Below are 26,806 nucleotides of genomic sequence, written 5' to 3'. Positions count from 1 at the left end.
TGAAGCTTCTTACTAGCACAATTTAATCTTATTCTGACCTTCTAGATAAGTCCTTGTAGGGTCTGGATTTTTCTGATGTTACCACAAAACACATTTCAGAACTTAATTGTCCTTAGTGTCTTTTTTTACAGCTCTGTTTTCCAAAGTGACAATTATTTATAATGAACTATATAGTGGTAATAAGTTTAATAAACAGGATTTTCATATATATATATTCCTGCTGACAACACTGCTTAGATTCACTAGAAGTTTCAGGAACTAGTGAAGATAAATAAAAGACATAAGGACATTCTGGGACTTTTCACTCTTTCTGAATCACTCAACATAGGTAACCATCCATGATACAATAATCCTGCAGGGAAACACAATAACTTGGTTAAGAAAGCAGTCCTGGAACCAGATTGCTTAGACTGTAATTCTACTTATGTCTTTAGCAACTGTGATATTGGGCACATATCCTGAGTCTCAGTTTCCTCATTCTGTAAAGTAGAATAATTATTTTAATTACATTTTTCTGTAGTAAGGATTAAACAGTGTTAATATATGAAAACACTCAGAACTGAGATGGGTAAAGCAAGCATTCAACAAATATTAGCTGTTTTCTTATATAAGTAATCCATTCATTGAATTTTATTCATCATTAAACACCGGACCTTGGGTCCTTGGGTGGCTCAGTTGGTTAAGGGTCTGGTCGTAATCTCACAGTTCATGAGTTTTAGCCCTGCATCCGGCTCTCTGCTGTCAGTGCCCAGACCACTCCAGATCTTCTCTCTCTCTCTCTCTCTCTCTCTGCCCCTCCCCCACTCTCTCTCTGCCCCTCCCCCACTCTCTCTCTCTCTTTCAAAATTAAACATAAAAAACAAAAACAAACAAAAGAAAACAAAAAAACCCCACCTAGCCTTCTTCCTAACAGTAGCAAATTAAGATGCCTATGAAAAGCAACTTTCTAGGTATGGCCCTGTGTATCCTAAAACCCATAATTCACTGTGGTAGGTGTACAAAATTAACTTCAATCTTGATCTTTGATTAAATCACCAATACTGCTACCAAGTTCTGATTCTGTCATTAACAAAGTGTACAACTGGGGACCAGACATTTCACCCCCTTGGACTTTAGGTTTCCCATCAATAAAATGAAGGAGTTCTATGGAAGCCCTTTAAGTTTCCTTTCAGTTTGGCCTCTGTTTTTTTTTTTTTTTATTGTTTTAATCTTTAGACAAAGTATAGAGGATATAGGAAAAAAAATTTAGCAAAATGACTTGCTTGTCAAATTCCTTCAGTGAAAATATAAACACACACTCACACACACACACACACACACAAGCATGCCATGGACAGTGTTCTCTTTGTTTAACACATCTGTGTTGCAGGAAGTTGAAGTCATTTCCTGTTCTTATTGTGTCAGGTGGGACTGATTATATAAATTTTGGTACATAGACTTTCTGATCTCTTTGGCTTTTCACTTTAAGTAAATGCAGGTTGACATGAGAGATGATTACATTTGCCATATTTCTTCTTGTATATATTCCTGGTCTGGAAGAACAACTGTAGGGTAAGAAAAACGTAGAATACATTTCTGTCCCTCAGAAACAATGCTAACAGAGCCATGAGGTAAGACATGCATAGGTATCCATGAGACCTAAAACCAGTAATAGATAAAACCAAACTGAGAACTTATCCCCAAAACTATCTAAATAACTGCAGGAGGGAACAAATACCACCTTTTGGTCTCTGTTAGCACTAAGACTTATGTGCTGCAAGTGCTCCTGGCATTCATACCCACTTTAGACCTTCTTTCAGACCCAGTGCTTGGCAAATCCTATCTCTACCTAACAGTAGGATGAATTACATCAGTGAGAGGCCTCTTCCTTTGGAGCTAATTTTTGAAGAATCTTAAAACTGAAAGCATGATAGAGTCATTGACCTGCAGAAGGAGTGATTGCCCTACTTTATGAACTTTACCAACCTCTTCAGCCCTTACATGTGAGTGTCCTATGTCCTTGCTGGTCTTTCAAACTCTACTTCTGACTCCTGATATCCTGAAGCATCTCATTCCATAAAATCCAAAGCTACTTTTGAGAGGATTCTTCTTTATCCTTGGCTGAATTATATTTCCTTGTCGCTGTCATTGATCTTAATTTCATACACCAGAATTCCACCAGAGAAAGTCAAATTTCTCTTCCATATGATAGGATTCATATATTTGAGGCAGACTAGAGTTCTTGACTTTTCTTGGCCTTAACTTGAAGAATTCCCAGCAGGCAGAGTGAAACAAAGTCTCTGCCATGTGGAGGCAGGCTAGGAGTTCGAGAGGAGACCAGCTTCAGAGTGGGCTGGATACAAAGATGAATAAAGCATATCATGCAAAATGGACAATTTAATTCATGAAAATATTTGTTTATTTGCTTTTTGTTACTGCATATCCTTTATATATGTTAATTAAATAGTTTAGCCTGGTCTCAGTTTTGGTACAGAGTACTGAAAAAAAAAAGTGACCTGTCATTTTTGGGGGATGGAGCATTATAGAGGGAAGCGCTAACACTGGAAGACAACATGATTTTGCCATAATTCATTAGGCAGCTGGTGAGGAGAGGGAGTGCCAGTGGGCAGATTGCAGGAAGTACAGATCATGTGTACATGGTGCTTCATCCTGTGAAGCAGGATGTTCTGCTTCTACCTGGTGCTTCTTCATCACTATATGGTGCTTCTTCCTGTCCCAGCATCTTAGCTTATGACCTTTTTTTTTCTGTATACTTAGTATTTTTTTAAAAGGAGTCTGGTGGTACTAGTCAAAGCTAAAATCTCCATCTGCCTAATGAATTAGCTAATTTAAAAGCTTCTGGGTACCAACTCTGGCAAAATTATCAAGTATGATGTTCAAGATGTGCCTACACAGCACACACACACACACACACACACACACACACACACACACCGTACACACACAGTGGAGAAATGGGAGTATTCTTTCTTTACATCCTTCAGGGTACAAGCTACCTGTTAGAAGGTTTCACATATACTTAGCCTATTTATAAATTCACATACATTGTCTTTCCCCTTTAAGTGAAAATCTCCCTCATTTTCTTGCCAAGTTATATGCCCATAAGCAGGGATAGCCCAGTAATCTTAAGCAGACATGTTTGAGGAGAGCTTGACAAGATGAATGCTGAATTGTATTTCTATTTATTTCATTTTGAAGGGTCCAGAGCCAGTCGAAGGTGCTTCTTATACTTTGGATTCATGAATCTGTCCCCAATTTTTCTCTGTCATTGATTGCATTACATTCTTCACTTCCCAATTAAGGATTGATTCATAATAATAAAGTCATATTTGCAAGTATAGATAAATTGAAATAATTTTTATGTGTGTATATATATACATGCACATATATATAAATTCAAGTATATGAATAATTGAAATGTGAATTGATATAAATTTTTTATTTTTCTCTTAGCATCTCATTGAAAGTATAGGAATAGAGATTAAAAGAGAAAATGGGATGCTTTCTGGAAGAAATGCTACAATGCCACAGTGATGGTATCTGGGTGGCTGATGGTAGGCACTAGGAATGTGGGCAGGATGGCATCTCAGCTGTGCTCAGGTGAAGGCCTGGGCTGTGGTCCATGCAGAGCCCTTCATAATCCAAGGGAAGAGGTGGAATGAGACCCTTGCCATATCTTCTTGTGTACTGCCTTCCACCAGCCAGAGAGCACAAAGGATCCAGGGCTCCTGCAGGTGATTGAAAAGAAGAGCTGATTTTTAAGCATTTTACTTTAAAACGTACATTTCCTTCTGTTTACATCTGCATATATCTTCCCACTGATGTGGCAGCTTAAATGCTTTATTTACTTTTTAAAGCTCTACAATTGGCTTTTAAGTTGTGGTTACAGCTCCTGTCCTTTTCCAGATGCGATCCAATTGTACACAAACACATAAACAATTAAAATGGCGAGATGAGGTGGGGAAAAGGGCAATAAAAATGGTCAGAGTCAATTAAACCAGTGAAATAAAAAAAAATTAAACCGTGGAATGGTGTACACAATAACCCATATTTTATTATTTTCCCCTTACAACATTGTAAAAAATACATAAGCCCTTGATGTATGTACGTTTCCTTGAGAAAGGTGCTCTATGGCTCAGAGGCGGATTGGCGGCATGTGATGTGGGCAGCTGTAAGGTAACAACATGTTTTCCCATAAAAAGCAGAGGAAATAGGCACATAAATTCCATATAAACTGTCAGTGTGTCAGCTATGCTAACACTAGGGAAGCTGGTGCCCTGGAGCTACGCTAACTTATGCACCTTCATTTTTCAAACACACACTTCTTGAATTCACAAAGTGAAGCTGCAGTCAGGCTACTTTCTTTCCTCGTCGTCTTCTTCTTCTCCTCCCATCTTGCAATCGCTCCCTCCCCCACTCCTTCAGATATCTCTTGCTTTATGAAAGGAATGGCAAAGGACAAGAGTAAAAGAGAGGAGAGAGTGTCAAGAAGTGATCTTTACATATAGTTGCCATCTTGGGCAGTATAGCACTTTCTGGGTCCTTTTTGTTAACAGCCAAACCTCATTGAATTAAATCTAAAGAGCATCTTGGTGCAAAGTCTGTGGTTGAAAAGGTCAGGAGCACAGAGGGGACTCAGAATAATTCTCCCTCCTCCTCCCCTTTCCCTGCTCTCTTCTTCTCCCCCCTCTTCCTCCTCCTCCTCCTCATCCTTCTCCTTCTTCTCCTCTTCCTCTTTCTTCTTCTGCCTGTTCCCCTTCCTCTTCTTCGTTGTTTTGCCATTTATTGGTCCTTTGGAAGTGACTTCTAGGATATAAATAAATTTATTTGAGAATAGCACCCAGGAGATAAACAACACTTTTCTCTTGCTGGTAACTCTGTGTATACAGTTATTGAAAGTTAGCACCAACAATCTGAATTCAGGGTCATTTGTCAAAGTGAAGCAGAATCAGAGATTCTGCCTCCTTCCTGGGATGGTCCAGGTTTGCTGATGTGTGTATGTGTGTGTTGGGGGGGGAGTGGATTAGGGTTTCACATTTTTTTACTCCTACTTTCAGATTTCTCTATTTGAAATATTTTGGTAGTTATTTTTTGAAACTGTAACACAGACTAATTACCCGAACTCAAAATTTTCCTTGTATTATGACAGTTGACTGTGTGTTTAATTCAACCATGTAGCGTCTCATTGTCCAAGACTCTGATGTTACATGTGAACAGGTTTCCTGAGCAGCCTGGGCTTACATTTGTCAGCTCATAGGGGCTCAACATCTTTATCCTACAGCATTATAAGGCTATTGTGATTACTAAGTGATATACTAAATGTGAATAATATATAAGGAAAGATTTCATTTTGTCTTCAGATATGAGGAGTTGTTGAGTCTTCGACAAATTCTGATTCAGGATTTTGAAGTCATGTTTAAACTCACTTGAATCAAAATATACTTACCCTTTTCTACTTAAATAAGGAGTTCCAGGGTCCAAAAATTTAAAATGTGTCCAACAGTCTGTCTTATCCAGGAATTTGACAAGGTTAATATGACAGAAAGCAGAAAACAAAGAAAAAAGGCTATGAGTACAAATCACTTCAAAGGAATAAATAAAATAAAATAAATAGGATGATCCACAGTCATTATTTTTGCACATTAGCAATGCATTGGCTTTCAACTGTGTCTTTTACACTGATATCTAAACATCCATGGTCATATTCTGTGTATCAACTCAGCTCAGATCCATTCCTGTTATGGTTTGGCCATTAATAAAACCCTATAATTCTTTTTTTCCCTTTATACTACTTGTCAGAATCAATCTCAGATAGCAGTGGACTTCTAAGAAACACATATCCAAGACTGCCAACAAAAATCATTTAAATGTGATAAGACCTAATCACTTATTAATTAATCGCTCTGCATGACAAGATCATGATTAACATTTGCTTCATTATCATGCATACTGAGAAACTGAGACACAAAGATGATATTGGACTTTTCATGGATATCTAGAAGAAGTAACTGCATCAGGACTTTAATTTCAAACTATGGATAATTCTATCTATAGCTCATCTTGGTATTAATCTCTAAGGTCTTTCACACATTTGTTTGTTCATAATCCTAAAACAGATTAAGCTAAGAGGGAGGTATGGTGTTTACCATAATAATTCAGGATTAAAATGATAATAACCTTTAGAGTTAAAGAAAAATAAAGCTGGGAGAGGATCAATAGTGAATCCCAGTGATTTGCCTCTCTTTCTCTGTATTTCTCAGGTCTCCATTTCAATCTACTTGTGTACTGGAAAGCCAACTTCTTACTTCAGAGTCAGCTTTGCATGTGGGGCCTCTCATGTTCCCAGCAGGCATATCTTGCACTGCTGTCGAACCAAAATGGTTTAAGTTTAATTATCTAGATACATTGCTCTCTGCAGTAACCTCAGTATTGTTCTCACTGTAATCTACCACATTATTAATGCCAGATTTTTCCTATTAGCTTTTAAACTGTTCTTTTACACTGAGTAGTTTGCCACCAAATTGTTACCAATAAAAATCCCCAAATGCCTAAAGGTTATTTTAAACACAGTGTGAGCAATGCTGGTTTCATTTCACCATTTATTTTGTTGAGTCATTATCGGTATGCATTGTGTGAACTTATTGTATGCATTTTTTATGCTGCTGGAATGGCAGTATATTTTTAACGATCCCATTTTAATACGACTGTCCTAAAAAAAAATCATTAAACCCAGGGTTTAACAAGGACTGTGCAAACTCCACCTATCCTCTCTCCTTGTGTCAAATATTGTGGAGTGATAACTTTGGGAACCTAATATATTTGGAAATCTTGGCTTCCATTTCTTTTAGAGCTATAATGCATACTAAAGGATGCTATAAAAGAACATTTTCCTTGCAGTAAGTGTTCTCTGCATCATATTCTCTAGTAGTCAGATAACCAAAGAGCTCAGGCGTAGAATAACCTTCTTTATAAATGTCAAAAAAATTTAAGCACATGGTACACACTTTAAGAAAACTTCTAAGTCATTGAAAATCTGATTCAAAACCTATCATAAAAACTAAAGTCATATTCTTACTAATATCATTTCTTATGGGTATTCACTCTAGCCTATGGCCGTGCCACTTCTAGCTAAAATCTCATCAGATTTTATAAACTAAACAAAATTAACTTGGTCAATATGAATGAGGATTTTTAATGGAAAAAGAAAAACAAAACAATTAGAACTGGGATAAGAAAATGTGTGGATGAATGTTTGTCACTTAGATAAGTATGTTGTGTTATACATGAACTCACTTTCCCAGAAGGTAAAAATGTGCTATAAGAGGACTTGATACTTTTGTAGATTTGACTGAAGCTCTCCTAGTTCCTGGAATTATCTATCAATATTTTTTTCAGAGGTCCTGGGAAATATATTGGTTTGATATGATGTAATAAGGTTCTAATTCTAAGGAACATTTTAGAGTTTTTATTATTATCTTGGGGGCAAGTGTGTGCAGTAGGAAGGAAAGAACAGAGTAGTCCAGCCAACAGGCATGTCACTCATCCATTTATTCATCCACTCAGACTTCCAACACGGATTCAAATTAATTAAATATTTATTGAGCACTTACTATGTGCCATGCTCCATAAGTAGCTTTCAAGTTATACCATCCAGTTAACAATAAAGATGGACTCTATCCACAGGAAACATAGTTTTGCAAAGTGAATTTTTCCACTTGATAGGTAATATAATCAGGCATAAACATGTCAAGGTTACAAGAGTTCTTTCCAGTCATGACACAATCACACTCCAGAGCTAGAGATTTGAAAGCTAGAATCTCTTAGGATTTGGTTCTCAAATTTTGATACATTATAAAAAAAACTGCAGCCCCACCCAGGGCTACCAATCAGAATAGGAAGGTTAAGGGATGGGCAGTAGAGAGGGAGGCAGCAGTTTTCCCTGATGGTTCTGATGAACTCTGTGAGAAGCACTGCCCTATTTGGAGGGGCTAGTGAGAGCGAGACAGACATATTTATCCTAGCTAAATAGCCTCGTTAGGAGAAGAAGAGAAAATTGAGAGAGTGATAAAGTGGGATCAGGACAGGGGTGAAGGTGCTACTTTAATCAGGATATGGTACTGGGGGCAGAAGGAGTAGCGAAGGGGATATACAGGAGAAAAGACTATCACTGTAAGTTCCTCCAAAAAAATCCAGATGCCATGCCTATTTGTAGAAGAGTTATTAAACCTCACCTTATGGCTGAACTTGCTGACCAATTCCTCTTTTCTGACAATGGCCTGGGAACTGAGGTAGTTTAGATCTACCTAAGTTTGCTCCCAGTTGATACAGTTCATGTGAAAACAAACGCTGGAAGGATGAGGCTTCAGCAGAGCACTCATCATTTCTGCATCTTTATCATTTCAGAGATGGCTCTCAAGTTTGTTTAAAGAGTTTGACCTATGGCAGCAGTAAGAGAGTTATTTAGAGGGGGACTATAGTAGTGTCAGTGCTGGCTTGACAGTCACAGACCTGGTTTGTGTTCTTGCTCTAACACTATGTAACCATGTGACTTTGATGAAATTTACTCAATCACACTAAGTCCCTCATTGTTAAAAAAAAAAAGGGTGTGGGGGTAATTTGCCTTTTATATGGTTACTGAGATCCTTAAAAGAATTTTCCTAAAGTACTTGGAACAAAATAAATGGTAACTATCATTAAGCCTCTCTCCCTTCTATTCACAATAAAATGTATCCTTTAGGCCAGTGTTATGCAAGAATTAGCCCAATAAATTACTGGTGAATTGAATGATTATGCTAATTTCTTTGCTTTTACATACTTTTACCAGCATATACAAATATAGTCACACTTCTTGTTGGTTGACAGGTAATAGAGACATGTAATTCAACCACCTTGAAAGTGGCTGTATTTTGATGATAGCTGGAAAGAGTGTTCTCTGGCAGAGTAGGTACCATCACTTTGTAAATCATCAAAAAATGGAGCAAGATAAAATGTTTGATGGGATTTTCATGGCATTATCATATAGATTACAACATAAAGAAGAGTTTGAATGTATCTGAAGAAGTGTTTCAGGATTTACATAATGAATTAAAATAAAAAGGCAGACTTAGATCTGAATCCTTTAACCAATATTCATCCATAGCAGAGTCAATGGTCTTCACTGAATTCCATCTGCATGGAAGGGATCTGATGTCTCTTGTTAATGGTGCTAATGGTGGAAAAATATCTACAATCTAGAAATAACACAATGTTCTTAACCTTTAGAAGGACAGATAAATTGAAGGAATTCAGTTACTGAACTATCTCTAAACAATATAAAATCTCATATATATCAGGTAAACTGTATAGGTAGGCTGTTGGCCAAATTGTGGAATTAAAAAAAAAAATTGAGTCATTACAGTACTAAACACTTTCTTGTAAAAATGCTTCCTTTCCCAAATGCTCATAGAATGGTCTTTCTGAATTCCCACTGTATATCTCCCCAATAAGATCTTTCTATCCCAACTACATCTTTCCTTATTCTTCAACCTTCTTAAATTTTATCTAACTTAAAGGATAAATCTAACTATATAGGCTTTATAGCAACTAAAAATTAAAGTTGCTGATGCACATGGATGTCATTCTACAGGGAGAGCATTTACATTTGAATGTGTGTTTCAATGCAGAGGTGAAGCTCTGATTGCAGGGAACTAACTTTTGCAGATCACTTAGGATTATGCGTATTTCTCTAATGCCCCCCATTATATACAGCCACCTTCTTACCCAATATGTAGAGCTAGCCCTAGGTCTGAGATAGGACCTCAGTTGGATAACCTGCTTATTTGTTTGTTTCTTTGTGTATGTATAGATGTATGTATGTATTATACTGAAGAGGTGTCCAGGAGTGGTGTCCTCATTGGTGAGATGTTTTCTTTGGTAAAGTGATTGCTCCACCAGAGAACGGGGATAACCTTCTTGCCCAGATAGAGGACAAACTGGTTGAAACAGGCACATGTAACAGATACAACTGAGATTCAGGAAGGGATGGTTTTCATCAAAATGGTTACATTGAACCTGGAGGGGAAACCAGAAACAAAATTCAGCACTTGTCAGAGTTGATTTATGGCTATCAAATAGGTGCAGATATCAGTAGGAGGGTCTTACAACAAATGAAAAAATACAGGCCTTGAAAAAATGTGAAGGTAGGGATAGAAGAGAACAATAAGAAGCCCCCTAGGGGCACCTGGGTGGCTCAGTTGATTACGCAGACTTGGGCTCAGGTCATGAACTCACAGATTGTGAGTTCAAGCCCTGATGACAGTGCAGAGCCTGCTTGGGATTCTCTCTCCCTCTCTCTCTCTGCCCCTCCCCGACTTGTGTTTTTTCTCTTTCTCTTTCTCTCAAAATAAATAAATAAAACTTAAAAAAAAAAAAGAAGTCATCCAGAAGCGGCCATGTAGTTGGCTTTATTGAATACATTTGCTCTTGATTTAGGGTGTAGTTGCCAGGTTATGGGGTTAGAACTAGGTCATCTCTTTCATTTCCATGATTTATTTCTTTTGTGATCTGATGGTTATAGTCAGTTCCTAAATGAAAATGTAACATTTTCTTCACTTGGAGCTCGCCAAGCCGATTTATAATTTGTCAGATTTGGTTTTGTGCAATTGTAATACATTGGTTAAAAAAATACTCTAAGCACCCAATTCACAAATAAATATGCACAGCTTATACATTTAACATGTTGACATTCCTAACAGGTGTGCAGAAACTTTCCTTTAAACTTGTGAGATAGCTTGTTATGGGAATTGAATTACTTATTATCCAAGGCATTACTTGCTATATACTTACGTATTTCCTTATGTTTTTACTAGTGAACTTCTATTGCTCTTTTATTATTAATAAAACTTTCAAATGATTAAGTCTAATCTCTGGAGCAAGATTTTAAGTATTTTGAGGGAGAGGCATTATTGTAAACTTCTTGGTGTCTATGAAGCACCAAATTGGTTCTTTTTATAGCATGTGTTCAATATATATTTGCTGTGAATAGTATGTGCTCAATAGACATTTGTTGCAAATAGACAGTACTTAACATGTAATTGCTCAATGAGTGTCCAGAAATTATAGGAACTTAGGTTCAAATCCTGCCTCTGGCATTAAAATTGAACAATGACATCGAGTTCATGAATAGAACTGATTGTAACTTCTATTTAATTTTAATTAGTTCAGGAAATGGATTCATACCTGAATTCCATTTATTCTTTTATAGAAGAATTATTGAACAATACCTATTATATTCGGGCTCTATGTAGGAGCCTATATACCAAAAATGAAAGTTAAAGTGAAATGCTTATATTCATTGTGATATCAGTAGCATTCATACCCTACCCCTTCTTAAATGGCTGTCTGTAGCTTTCAGAATACATTTCATCTCTGGTATTTGAGAATCTGCTTACTTACTCCCCAACATATATGTTCAATCAAGCCACCACAGAGTCCTTAGCATTCTTTAAACACTCATGTTTACTTTCATTGCCATATAATTGATCACATAGAAGAAACATGGTACACTGTTATAGGGCTCACTTTAAAGCAAGATGGATCAGTTCCAAGGTGTGTCACATATTTTGTAACCTATGTTGATGAATATTGACTTTCAGGGTCGTGATGAAGATCAGAGGTAAGATACAATATGTCTGGCATAGAATCTAGACAAAACTTAACCTGATAAATACAAATCTATTTATGAGGACAACTGGTAAGAAATAAGGTCATATCCAGATAATTTAGGTAGGTGACTACCTAAGCTAAAGAAAGAACTACACACACAGCCTCCCCTTACTTTATTTTCTCATGCAGATTTCTTCCCTGAACAGCTCAAATCCCAAATTTTCTGGACCCAGTGACTTACACTGTGCATGTTTATATTATTGATTTACATTGCTTTAACTACTAAAGTTAAACAAGAGTTCAAAAATACTAATAGATTCAGCATAATTTTTTTTATTTGACTGTTTACAAGAAAGATGATCCAAAAGACACACTTTGGCTGTTCCAAGAACCTAATTCATGAAGTTTTTATTAAAATGAAGGAGGTCGTCAAATTGTATAAATCAGGGGGAGGAAAGATAATAGGGTGAAAAAGAAAAGGCTCTTTTGCAGACCTTGATCATTTTAATTCCATTTATCCAGCATCTACTATTTGTCAGATTTTTCTTCATTTCCTGCTGCTTAGTTTCAGACCTTTGGTTTCTTTAATAAAGTAGGAAGATTGTGGTCTGATCAATTGTAGCAAAGCCAAGTGGAGTCCTAAGGTAATTTTCAGGTAAGTTGAAGCAAGAAATAAAAAGCAAAACTCTCTAAACTGAAGTATATAACTCTCTAAATAAAGCATTTTTAGGGTCTAAAGTCTCTAGGTGATGCCCTCAATTCCCAACTAGACTGTATATAGAGACCTGTCCTGAGCACAGAAATTCTAAAGGAGAAAATGAGACTGTGTGTAACTCCTGACCTTGACCTCATCCCCTTCCCTTTTAAAGATGGGGATGAAGCTCCTCAAATAGACTCTGGCCCAGATGAGAAAGAACAATCAATGTCTCAGCTACAAGAGGTTTCTCTGGGGTTAATCTTGCTAGTTATTGAAAGCCACCAGGACAATTGCTATTCACTCTTTTCTTAAGGGAAAGAGGACTCCATATCTTACTGTTGTCTTGGAAAAATCCGTAGTCAGTCACAGTACCATTTTACTGCCATCTAACTTCAGGGAGGCAGTGAGGTACAAAGACAAGTGAACAAGCAAACAAACAAACAAAATGTAAGGCAATCAAGGTCTCCCAGTTGGAACGTTTTGTGGCAAAATAACGATAGGTCACATCACCCAGGGCTCTTGCTTGACGTATTATTTCTCTATTCATTTCTCTCTCTTTTTTAAAGTCACTTTTCTGAGTTTTAATAAATAAACTGAAAACCTGAAATTTTATGTATTGCTTTAATTATTCATCTGCAATCCAGATTTTTATATAGATAGGTTCCAATTAATAGCCAGGACAGAACTGCAGATGTCTGTGTATGTGCATGGTATATTTTATTGTTTTTTTAAACTTTTTTTAACTTTATAGTTTCCTGTATTTGGTGTGTGCAGTAGATGTTATAAAGGGAAAAAGAAAGAACCCAGGCAGACACATGCCCATGATCAGAGACATTTAAAATAAGCATAATTCCAACCCCATCTTTTAAGAGTGGAGAGGATTGTCCTCATCAGCCAGGGCACTTGGCTGTGAAGTCAAAGACGGGAATATTTAATTACTATCAGCAAATAGAAACCCAGTGAAGAGTATTTGTGTCAGTTAGATGCCAATGAAACTAAGCCTTTCTGAGATGGAGAGGATCGATTTAATTTTTTTCCCCTTCTCCAGATTTTTGCTATGACAGAATGACATACTCTTCATTCAGCCACTCAAGCAAAAGAGTGACTGACGATCCAATGAAGGTCAAATAGTTTTCTAGCCAGCTGACACCGTTTCAGACAGCCTTAACCCTTGAACGGCAGCAAAATGGCTGGACCAAAAGGTTGTCTCTGAAAACCATATGGACTACCTTTCCAGAGACAACCTCCCCCTACTTCCTCTGTCCTCAAAATACACACTTACAGAGAACTTTCCAGTAGATGGTTTTACTTTCTCAAAAGGTTCCGCCCTTCCTTTGTGTGCAGTTGAAACATCCTTTGACTTTCATTCTACTTTGCTGGCGTTTTCCTGGTCTCACACCATTGTTGGGCTCTGGCTTTATTTCTCATCAATGTCAGTGCGCCCCAGGGAATTAGTTTTTCTCTTTCCCTGAATGAACAAATGCTTCCCCTAAATGAAATCTGGAAATATATGGCCTTTCTAACAAAGTCATAAGGGAGGACTCTCCAGGAGGTGGGAACATTTACATAAAACAAAATCTCAAAGGGACTAGTGAGTCCTTCAGTTCAGAGCTCTATTAGCAGGCCAGAAGAGATTCTTGCCTCTGACCTCTGATTCTTTCGAGTCACATTTGTCAAAATAGCTTCATGTTCTTGAGAGCTACACTGAAGTCAGGGGGGATTTTGCCAAATATCATCGAGTGTGCAAAAATGTGACAAAGGCAGGTGAGTATAGAGGACCTTTGTATTATGGGGTATTATTCTAGACATTATTAGCTGAAGTTAGTGGGTTCTTGAAGTTTTATTTTTATTGTCTTGGAAAGTCAGTGCCTGCCACAGCTGGCCTGCCTCAGCACAAATCCCACTCGGCTATTTGTCCCCTAGGACCCTTTCCAGTCTCTAATTCCTCCATCAGTCACTTGGGAGTTAGGTCTTCTATTTTTACCTTCCCATTTCCTGGTTTTTCCACTTAAAAAAATGTGAAGAATTAGTGGCTTCTTTTAAAATGTCTATCAGAGTAGAGTACAGCAATGTGTAATAGTGTGTTTTCTATTCAGCTAAAGCACAGACATTAACTCATTCAAGCCTTTGCTCTTTTTTTTAACAGATTAGAACACATATTGTAATTGATAAATGAGGAGCAAGAAACCCTGAGTGGTTGTGTTATTTGTACAGCTTCAACTTATAAGTCACTGATAAACCATAAATGTAGGTAGAGCTTCCTAACTCCTTGGATAAGATTTATTCTACCATGTGTTGGTGGTGCCTCTTTGTTTTCAAGTCTAGTTAACTATTATTGGATTCAAGAAGTCACTCTTCATGTGAGTTGCTATTAGCTCTAGTTATACCCACACTAAGATGAGGTATATGGGGCCCCTACTGAAGGAGAAAGAGACTCATGGAAAATAATGACAGGTGTGCTGGACAAAAGCTACCAATGGCAAAACTTCTATAATTAGTAAAGAATAATTTTACCACTTAAAAAAATAATGCAGCAGTTAGTAAATGAGATTACCAAATAACCCCAATTTTCCTTACCTAAAATTTCTCTTCTCAATTTTACTAAGTTGGAATTGAATATCAATATTACAGTATACCCCTGAAGTAAAAGAAAAGTTGAGGTTGAAAGGAGTTAATTGTGCCCTTTGATTTGGGTTCTGGTGAATGTGCTACACATGTCAGTACATGTGGAGTGTCGTGTTGCTCTGATCACAGCCACAGAGTCTGGGTCAGTGGTTTTATGTTTTTTTCAGGAGACCTGACATTGAAGGGTACAAATACAGATGTGGGATTTAGTTCCACTGGTGCCATTTCCTAACAATGTAACTATAAGTAAACTACTTGCTCAGCCTCAGCTTGTTTTCACATTTGTAAAATAAGGAAAAGAAATCCTGTATTTTAATGGGAGTATTAGGTAAAATAGTTTACATATAAGACTTAGTGTTTAATAAATACCTAGTGGCATAATAGTATTATTTGATTTTCTCTCTGCATCCTCCCAGTTTCCACAAAGACAAAGCAGGTAAAGCACCTAAGGTATATGAACACCATTAGTGTGAGCAAAGTTCTAGACTTGCCTTTGGATATAGTGCTCCAGACTTGAATACTCCACCCATTGATTCCAATGATGGACCACTCTATTTATTAATTTTGCACCCCATCATATCATGATACAAAATAGCTGAGTGAAGTTCAGTACATTTCCAAGTAATGTGTTGAGTTGGGGGGAAATATGCTGTATTTTAATCCAGGTGAAATCAGTCTAAAATAATTTTTACTTAAAAAAAATAAAATCACTAAAAAATGGGGCATTGTTTTCTGAAGTGCTACAATGTATGGGATACAAGCAAGAACTAAGAATACAGAGATGGACTGATGCTATTTTTAGATGATACAAAATACCTGAGACCTGTTTATATGAAAGCATTTTGAATTGTATCCCTGCCCCAAATCCCTGCGGCATAATACCTATTGTATTGTCTTGCTTTGTTTCTGTTCAAATATTCCTTTCCCTTTCGAAATTTCCCTGCCCCACCCATCACATGATGGAACTACCCTATGAGTATAAATATTGTATTAATTCCATGTTACATCTTCCACATTGCTTGTGTATAGTTTATCGTGTGAATGGTACCCCATATAATCATATAAGTGGTCACCCAGCTACGATATGATCCTACCCTTGACCACAGTTGATTGATCCAGGAATTTACACGTGATCTAAGAATTAAAGATACCAAGAGAGAAGACCCATTCTCTCCAGCTGCTAAAACCCATTAATCTGACATAGTTCCTCCCTTTTTGAGGTTTGGATATTCAATACCTGCTTGGATACTCTAAGAAATCCTTTTATGTTTCTGGTAGTTTCTCTATTGCTACATAAGTAGCAAGACTTAGTGATTCTACTCAAGTGAAACAATGAAGAACCTTGACTAATAAAAGCACTCTAACTTCAATGAACATTCTCACACATACCAGACATGTGGACCAGATGCAATGCCTACTCATGTTTCAGGAACCAGATAACTGTGATAGAAGATATAGGTTCTGGGTTCAAATTTCCTGTACCCGAATCCTAATTTCACCATTAGCTGTAATAGCCTTATGAAACATATGTAATTTTAGCAACTTAGTTTCTTCATTTACATAATAGAAATAAAGGTAGTACCTCCTAGGGTTGTTGAAAGATTAAAGGATTTGAACATAGCCTAGTTTTTTCTTTATAGAATTAGTTATTATTACCTTGTGAAGTCATCTGAAATTTCTTTCATAAATTCTCCAAACCACCATTTGATATGATTACTTTGTTTCTATTGTGCTTTCTTTCCTGAATATTCCTCAATTAGATCTTTTAGTACATTGTTTTACAATTATTTACTTACCTATCCAGCTCCCTTTCCCTTTGTGATCTATTTGAGGGAGAAGGTCCATGTCTAATTCAATTTTTACCCACATGCCCTGCTAGAACAATGTCAAATGATTGTACTCAATAGATACATTTGGAAAAGTAATAATTAGCAAAATTACTGAAAAACTACTATATAAAATCACATTCTGCTGTTTGTAATTATGAGTTTTTCTCTCTCATTGATCCAAACATTTCTCCATTCTTCTGTTTATTCATGCACTTATTTGGTAATATTTGGGTAGACAACTACAATGTGGTATCTTCAGTGAAAACATAAAATAATAGTTTCTCTCCTCTAAAGCAGTTTGTGATCCAGGAGGGAATAAAACAGGTATCCAAATTGCTGTAATATAAAGTAGAAGGTGATGGGTTTTATAATAGAGGCACTGGGAAATTGCCGTAAGATCTAGAAGATGTAGAGATTATTTCAGGCTGCAAAGCTGGAAAAAGACTTCAAGGAGGAAGTGCATCTGAGGCTGTTCACAGAGAAATGAATATGCTATCAGTAGACTGAGAGAATATTGCCCTGAATGGGGAAGGTCTACAGGTTAATGAATTTCTGCTAAGTATGACTGTTACTGACATTTCCTGTCTGTCAAATGGACTTTGAGGGATGCAATCACAGTCTATGGGTTGGGTTTGATAAAAGTAGAGGTCAGGCCCAGAGATCTGTGTTTGCTTAGGCTTCAACTTTCCCAATGAGCCATTTTAATACTACCTAAATCTCTCTGCAGATTGAATTGAACAAATTGATCTGTTTTAGTTTCACTCAGAACAGAAATCAATATTGCAAAAATAATTTTGATATTCATCATGAACAAAAATGATGCTACTGGAATTCTCTTTGAGTTGTTTCCTCAATATTGGCCGTAGTTCTTTGCAGGAAAAAAAAAATCCCAATCTGGGATTCTTACCTGGAAATAATAATCATCCAACACAGATTTATTGAGTACTTACTATATACGAGACATATGCTCTCCATTGGATTTTTTTTGGGTCAGGAATATTTGATTGAGATATGATTTGTGTACTATGAAATGCACAGATTTAAAGAGTGCAGTTTCATAAGTTTTGACAAATGTGTGCACCTGTTTATTCTGTACCTCTATCAAGATATAGGACATCTCTATCACCCCAGAAAGTTGTGATTCCCTGTAAATGTCCATCCCACCTCAGATACAACTACTCATATGATTCTTTTAGCCAAGATTCATTTTGCCTGTTGTAACATTTCTTGGAAATGGAATCATACTGTACTCTTTTATATCTTACTCTTTCACTCAGTATACTTTTTTTGAGATTCATCTGTGTTGCTTCATGCATCAATAGTTCCTTTTTATTGTTACATATTATTCCCTTGTGTGAACAAAACATAATATATTTTAATCTGTTTTTCTACTAATGGGCATTTGGATTGTTTTTAGTGTTTAGCTATTATGACTAAAGTTTCTATACACATTCTTGTACAAGTTTTTTTGTAGCCATATTATTTATTTTGAGTAAATAACCCAAGAGTATAGTTGTTGGATCATGGAATATATGCATATTCACTTTATGAGAAATTGCCAGGCCTGTTTCCAAAGTGTTTGAACCATTTACACTTCCACTAGCAATGTTTGAGAGATCTGCTTGCTCAACTTTCTTACCAACCAACATCTGGTGTTGTCAGTATTTTTAATATTAGCCATTTTGGTGGATGTATTGTAGTCTCATTGGGATTTCACTTTACATTTTCCTGATAAGAAATAATACTGAGTGCTTTTATCATGCTTTTTATAAATGTGTATATCCTCGGGGTGCCTGGGTGGTTCAGTCGGTTAAGCGGCCGACTTCAGCTCAGGTCATGATCTCGCGGTCCGTGAGTTCGAGCCCCGCGTCGGGCTCTGTGCTGACAGCTCGGGGCACGGAGCCTGTTTCAGATTCTGTGTCTCCCTCTCTCTGACCCTCCCCTGTTTAGCTCTGTCTCTCCCTGTCTCAAAAATAAATAAAACGTTAAAAAATTTTTTTAAATAAATAAATAAATGTGTATATCCTCATTTGTAAAGTGCCTGTTAAGGTTTTTCATACATTTTCAAATTTGGTTTGTCTTTTTTTTTTTTTTTTAAGAGAGAGAGAGAGAGAGTACCTAAGCAGGGAAGAGGGACAGAGGGAGAGAGGAAGAGAATGCCAGGCAGGCTCCGCACTCAGCATGGAGCCTGATGTGGGGCTGGATCTCACAATCGTGAGATCATGACCTGAGCCAAAACCAAGAGTCTGAGGCTTAACTGATTGAGCCCCAATCAGTTTAGCTCAACTGATTGAGCTTCCTGGGTTATGTATCTTTTTTTTTTTTAGTGTTTATTTATTTTTGAGAGAGAGAGACAGAGCATGAGCAGGGGAGAGGCAGAGAGAGAAGGAGACACAGAATCCAAAGCAGGCTCCAGGTTCCAAGCTGTCAGCACAGAGCCTGATGCAGGGCTCAAACTCATGAACAACAATATCATGACCTGAGCAAAAGTCAGGTGCTCAACCAACTGAGCCACCCAGGCGCCCCATTGTTTGTCTCTTTATATTGACTTTTCTAAGTGGTTTATTCTGGACAAATCCTTTATCACATGTATGTATTACAATTTTTATTATGTTGCTTACCTTTTCATTTTCTTAACTATGTTTCTTAATGAGAAGTTTTTAATTTTGATAAAGTAAAATGTGTCAGTTTTTAATTATGCTTGGAATGTCCTAAGAAATAATTGCCTACCCTATGACTGTCTATATTTTAACTAGAGTTTTATAGATTTAGCTTTAGGTTTAGGGCTATAATCCATCTAGCATTTAATTTTTGTATGGTGGAGGTAGAGACTGAGGTTCTCTCTCCCTCGTTCTCTGTCTCTCTGTCTCTTCTAAACAACTAAGTAGTTGTTCCCAAATATTTCTGGAATGTTTCTTTTTCTCCATTCAATTGCTTTGAATTTTGAAATCAATTGAATAAATACTAGTGGGTCTATCTCTGAAACCACCATTCTCTGCCATTAATCTATTTGTGTTTCTTTATGCAGTACTGCATTGCCTGAATCAATGTAGATTTATATTAAGTCTAAATACCAGCTACCATAAAGGCTTCAGATTTTTCTTACATGGGATTACTTTGGTCAATTAGCTCTTTTGCATTTCCATTTAAATTTTAGATATAGTTTATCAATTTCTATAAAATGCCTGCTGCAATTTTTGTTTGAGATTACACTGAATGCATAGAATAATTTCTGGAGAACAATATTGTGACTTCTAGTCTATGAACATTTATTTAGATCTTCTTTAATTTCTGTCAACAAAGTTTTGTAGTTTTCAGTGTGCAGGTATTGCACATATTTTGTTAAAGTTATCAGTTTGTATTTCATTGGTTTTGGTTCTATGATAAATAGTATTCTTTATTTAATTTGTAATTCCAATTTTTAAAATACTCAGAATACACTTGAATTTTATATATTAATCTTGTGTCCTATAACTGCTAAATTTACGTATTAGTTCTAGTAGTGTTTTTATAGATTACTTAGAGTTTTCTACATGCATTATCAATTGTCTATGAATAAAACACTATTACATCTTTCCTTCAAATCTATAAAACTTTCATTATGTTCCATCTTACTCAATATGCTTAAACCTCTAGTACAATGTTGAATAGAAATGGCAAGAAGTGAACTCTTTTCTTTATTCTTGATCTTAAAGTATTGATCTGAAAGTATTCAGTCTTTCATCATTATATATGAAAATAGCTTCAGGTTTTGCATAGATGCCCTTTATCAGGATGAAGAAGTCCCCTTTTATATAGTCTACTGATTATTTATTTTTTATATCATAAATAGATGTTGAATTTTTTTCCAATGTTTCTCTGCATCTATTGAGATGACCTATACTTTTTCTCTTATTGTTGTTAATATGTGTAAAACATCGGTATATTTTTGAATGTTAATCAAATCTTGCATTTCTAGAGTCAACTTCACTTGGCCATTATGAATTACTCTTTATATATTGCTGAATATAATTGGTAAAATATTGTTAGTAATTTTTATAAAGATTCATGAGGATTGTTGCTCTGTAACTTTGTTTGCTTGTAGTGATCTTCTCTGGATTTAGTATCAGGGTTATGTTGGCCACATAAAATAAATTAAGAAGTATTTCTGTATTTCCTTTTTCCTCTATAGTTTCTGAAGCTCGAATAGTTTCTATTACCCTGTCTTCAAAGTCACGGATCTTTTCATTTGTATTTCCTGTTAACTTTTATGGATGTGTGTGTGTGTGTGTGTGTGTGTGTAATATATATATATATATATATATATATATATATATATATATATATTTGTTCCTCCATATATTTTGCCTCGAACTTAATTGTAATAGCTCTTTTTAAAGCCCTAGTCTGCTAGTTCCATCATTCCATGGTATGTTTCTCCTGGCTTTTATTATTATTTTTTCTTCTTCTGGTTATAGGTCTCTTGCTTCTTCACATTTCCAGTAAGTTTTGGTAGTGTGTCAGGTGTTACGATTTCTACATTGTTGAGTATCCATATTTTGTTATTTTTCTTAAAGGGGTGTTAAGTTTTATTCAGGCAGGAAGTTAGTTTGTGCATAGGTCAGCTTGCTTCCTTAAAGGCTTTGTTTTAAAAAAAAAAATAAATTAATTAATTAAATAAAGGCTTTGTTTTTAATCTTGAATAGGCTGAGTCTAGATAAACATTTACTGTAGAATGAGATAAGCTCTGTACCTATGATTTGGTCTTTCTGGGGTCTCTACTGCATGCTTGATCTGTGCAGTACTTTCTCTTTATTTTGGCTGTCAGGACTCAAAATCTCTTAGTCCTATATGAGGTCCATGAATTGTTTCGGTCAGCTCTCCCATAGTTATTCTTTATATACTAGTGCTTTTGCTTGGCTTTGTGGAGTTTTGTCCTGAGTAAACTCTGATTAGCATTTATTCAAAGGCTCAAAGGGAACCTACACAGGTTTATGGAGTTCTTTTCTCTCTGGAATTAGACCCTGCAGATTTTAGCCACCTTCATAGCCCCAAATTCTTATCTTTGTCCTCTGTCTTATGATGTAAGATCATTATGCTCTATTTGAGCTCTCCATACATGCTGTGGTCTAGAAAATGTGTCCAGGCAGAAATCATGCACAGTTATGGAACCCTTTCATTGTTGGCCTTCTTTGGGACTGTAGTCATGTACTACATCTTGTCCTTTATCTGCAAACAGTATGTTTCATATATTTTGCCCAATTTTATAATTGGACAGACTAGTGTAATACCAATTATTCCATTACAGTTATAAGCAAAACTCAGCATTAAAATGTTTTGTCAAACTAGTGATATGGTCTAGAACTTGAGAATTATGATAAATAATGTAGCCAAACATAAATAATCCGTTGAACTCAAAAGTGAACTTGTAGTTTGATGAAAAATATGGTAACTGGAATCATTGTCACAAAAGGACTGTGTGCTGTTGGATTTTTTTGTTTTGTTTTGTTTTGTTTTTTTTAAATCTACCATGGAATACCAACAAAAATTCTGGAAGACAACAAAAAATATGTGTGTCTCATATGTGGTTTTTAGATAGCTCTTCACTCTAAAATTTGAAAGGTAGCCAGGTCTATTGTATAGTTTGCCATATCAACATCTAACATTATTATAATTTTATCATAGCATATCAAATTAATTATACTTTCCAAAGGGGGAGCAGAAATAGACCAGAAGTTGTTTAGAAAAATAAAAATTGAACACTCTGGTATTGGGAATATTTATTTCAGAGAAAAACAGTGGTTTTGTGTTCATGAATTTGTAATTCACTATGCTGCATTCCAAGATTTTGGAATACCTCAGAAATTCCTCTTCTTATTACTATTCCTCTGCATGTACAAAGGGTTAAGTAGTGATATTTCTAGTGACATTTTGTTGCATACTGTCTTCTAAGGCAGAAATATTATTCCTCAAAACAGGACTATTATATTTAAATCTTAGGATTCTGCATATAATGCAGATTTTTCAGAGTGTCATGATTTTCAGGAATGTTGTACAAAATAGAGTAATGAATACAAAACTTTGGTGTCAAATAGATCTGGATCTAGTCTTGGCCTGTGAATTACAAGTTTTTTGATTTTGGGAAATTTATTTTACCTGGCTCAGACTGTTTCTGTATCTATAAAACTGGGGTCATGAGGATACCTATCCTTCAGGATTGTTTTGAGCAATAAATGACATCATTTTTATGTAAAACACTGAGTAGAGTGCTAGATACTTGGTAAAGACTAAACAGATGCCTACCTGTATTTATAATGCATTAATACAAATAATATACAATGAGATAGCAAGTGATTAAATTTAGAAATTTTACACATGTACACAGACATGCACATACATATTTATTCAAGAGCCAATTATGTTCTTAAGCAATACCAACTGGGTTGGTTGATTTTACGTGTCAACTTGACTGAGTCACTGGGTCAAATACTCTGGGTGTGTCTGTGAAGGTATTTCTTGAGGAAGTTAACATGTGAATAGGCAGACTGAGTAAAGCTTATTGTCCTCCCAAATGTGGGTGGATCTCCTCCAGTCTCTTGAAGATCTGAGTAGAACAAAAAGGCTGAGAAATAAGAAACTCATCTTTTCTAAGTTGATTGAGCTGGGACATCAGTAATTTCCTGCCTTTCCACTAGAAATGAACAACCTACTCTTCTAGTCTAGAACCTGCTGTCTTTCAAATGGAACCACAGCATTGGCTCTCCTGGGTCTCCATCTTGCTGACTGCAGATCTTGAGACTTCACAGCCTCCTAATTACATGAGCCAAATCCTTATAATAAATCTCTCTGTCTCTGTCTCTTTGTCTGTCTCTCTCTTATATATGTGTATATCCTATTGGATCTATTTCTGGAGAATCTCATTACACCAAGCCTTTGTAATTTTGGCCTTTCAGCCTGGTTCTCATAGATCAGAGGGAAAGAGGGATTTTTTGCATTTCCAGGTACCAAACCCCCACAGTATCCACACCTACATCCTGACATTTGCTATAGTTCTTCCCTTATTGCTGTTACTCTGAAAATAGAAAGGGGTAATGACATATTTATTTACATGTACTGAACAGTCACAGACTAAATAGCCTGGGGTGGGGGGTGGGGATTAAAAGTGCACCAAGAAACAATTGTTTTTCTTGTTCCAGAAACCCACAAGATGAATTTATAATGTGAACCATAGGGGTCCAGCCCATCTCTGACTTGAAATGCATTTGCCTTGAATACTTACTCAGCCCTTTCTGATATCAAACTGTCTTAGTCACTTTTGAAAACAAAGCAGAGATCATTTTAAAGGCATTAAGGTGAAAGGCCAGGTACAGTTATTCCTCAGACACATTTAAACTGCCCCATCGACAGGCAGTTAGCACTTTACCAGAATGGCACAAGTTACCAGAGAAACAGTGCAGTACTGAATCTGATGCTGACAAATAGAACTTGAAAGCAAGTATGAAATGCCACGATAATAAATGACAACTTCTTTCTTTAAAAGAAATTTTTGAGATACACTATTCTGATGAAGGAAAAGATAAATGTATGTTGTCTGATATATTTCTTATATCAGCTAATGGCCTGGATTCTGTATCTGAGCCCCAAACCTGGAAATTAGGTATGCTGTGCTGTGACTTAGCTTTCATCTCTTAGAGTTTGGATCATGTATTTCCTCCTTATTTTAAAGCAACAAATAGTCATTGAGTTCCATCTATTTACAAAACATTGTTCCAAACATGTTAAGGATGTAAATGTGATCAAGATATAATTCCCTGTCTCAAAGCAGCTTACAATTTACTAGAACATTTTGACAAGCATTTATTGATCACCCTGATGTGCTAGGTCGTGTTCTAGGTAGAGGGAATACATAGATATATATGACATATTCTTTGCTCTTGATAAATATACACCTACAGAGGGACGGACACACAAAATAAATAATTGCTGTAAAATAGAGGTATCTACAAGGAGTCTAGAATGAGAAGTGAATAATTTGGTCTGGAAGAGGTGATAGGCTTGGTTGCAAATAAAATATTAAGATTAGAGAGTGGGGAGATGTGTATTCATGAATCCAGCACCTTTCCAGAATTTATATTTTAAAAAAAGGAAAGCATACAGTAAGCAGGAAAAAAAAAAGCCATGTTGCTTAAATCCAATCCTGGCAAGGAGAATATTGGCAATCCTCCATGGGCTTGGAATGCCCCGTCTAATTCCAGATCTGGAAGAGGTTCTATAAGCTTTTTCAGGGTGGATAGCCTTTTATATACAATTTACCTCTTACAAATTATTCTTGCTTATAGATGTTTAGTCTTAAGATTCTAAAGCATACTCAGAATTTGAAGTCAGAGGCTATAACTGACACGTCTTCTGCAGTAAGCACAAATGTTTTATACAAAACAAATAGGAAATATACCAGTAGACTGATAAAGATGGTTTTTTACTCCATGACGCAAATATTCAAAGCCCACCTTCCTCAGCAGTGATGAAAAGACCCCATGGAGTGATAAGGAGCCTTCCCTTACCATCTTTGCTATGCAAAAGCCTCTGAGCCTTATTCATCGTGATTCAAGGGTTTCTGCACTCAGTCCATTGTGATCATGTGTGGGACCAATGGAAACATAAGGGCCCTACTTAAATAATTCACTGTTCAGGAGCTAAGGAAAGAACATTTTCTTAGAACATAAAGGAGGCATAGAATGCCTTCTAAATGGAGAATATATAAATGATGACTTTTTCAGTACCCATTATTCTTTAGCCAAATTAAAAAATAATAAAATGTGGATATATGATAATAGGGAGAGATAGGGTTATATTGGATACATTTCTGGCCTAAGTGATAGTTAAGAGTCACAAGAGTTCTTGGAGCTTTGTTTGCTTCCAGTAAAATAGGGTATATGAGAAATTATACACCAAAAAAAGATTTCTATTTCCTGGTTCCAGCTTATGTAAGATTTATAGATACTTAAAATAAATGTAAAAAGCATGTAAATATAGCTGGGAGGTAGAAGACAGAGATAATATAAAGATCCTACTTATTTCTGCAATAGGGACTGCCTAAATTTTAAATCGTAAAGATTTAGAAGCAGAAGTGCCTGCTTTTCTGCAGGTCGGATTTATTCAATGACTGGCTCCTTAAACTATCAAAAAAGATGCCATGGAGAAGTATTTGGGTGTGCAAAAACTGAAACACTCATTTTCCTGGAACACGCAGTGCAGAAAAATCTGTGTTTTTAAAATTAAACACTTCAATATACAAAACACTATTCTAATTGTCACAAGGAGATTCGAATAGGCATGGGATATGCCCTCAACAAACTTATAACCCAGCCAAATTGAAAATATGAGACATAGGGAGTTAAGTCAACCTCTTCCCCTATAAAATATATACCTCAGTGAGTGTTTATATAATCAGAACTACAGATTTATAAGAGGGAATGGATGCTTTAATGAATGGGTTTATCAGGGATGCCCTAGTGGGGTCTAGGGGATGAGGCATTGAATGCCCACCATAACCAGAACGGACCATCCCTACATGGAATTATTGGGAGGGAATTTTAGGAGCAGTTCTGCAAAGACCTTGGTATTAGGGCTGAGAAATATGAACAATGCAATGAACTTAAAAGCTTTTGTTATTAATTGATAACAGAATTGATTGAAGGAGGCACTTTTGGTTTTGGGATCTAGGTAAACTATGAAAGGGGATTTTCAGAGAAGAGATAGCAAGTAGGGTAAGGAGAACTAGCCCAAATTTGAAGCTATGAAGGTCAGAATTAAAAGTTCCAAGGCAAAGTGCATGTAATTGCTTGGGTCCTGGAGTTAATCTGAGGCATCAGAATGTCCTTTCCACTCTATTTGAAACACTTTCTTTTTTTTTTCTTATCGTCTCATAGATTTGATTATAAAAAAATCTAAATTCATTGAGGGCACATTCTTTGGGGTCTACATTTTTTCCCGATCCTTTTGTAGTAAAAGACCCAAACCAATTTCCCCAGAC

This window comes from Prionailurus bengalensis, chromosome D3 (assembly GCF_016509475.1).
Source record: "Prionailurus bengalensis isolate Pbe53 chromosome D3, Fcat_Pben_1.1_paternal_pri, whole genome shotgun sequence".
Lineage (NCBI taxonomy): Eukaryota > Metazoa > Chordata > Mammalia > Carnivora > Felidae > Prionailurus > Prionailurus bengalensis.
The sequence above is the reverse complement of the archived record's forward strand: the minus strand, read 5'-3'. Positions refer to the sequence as shown.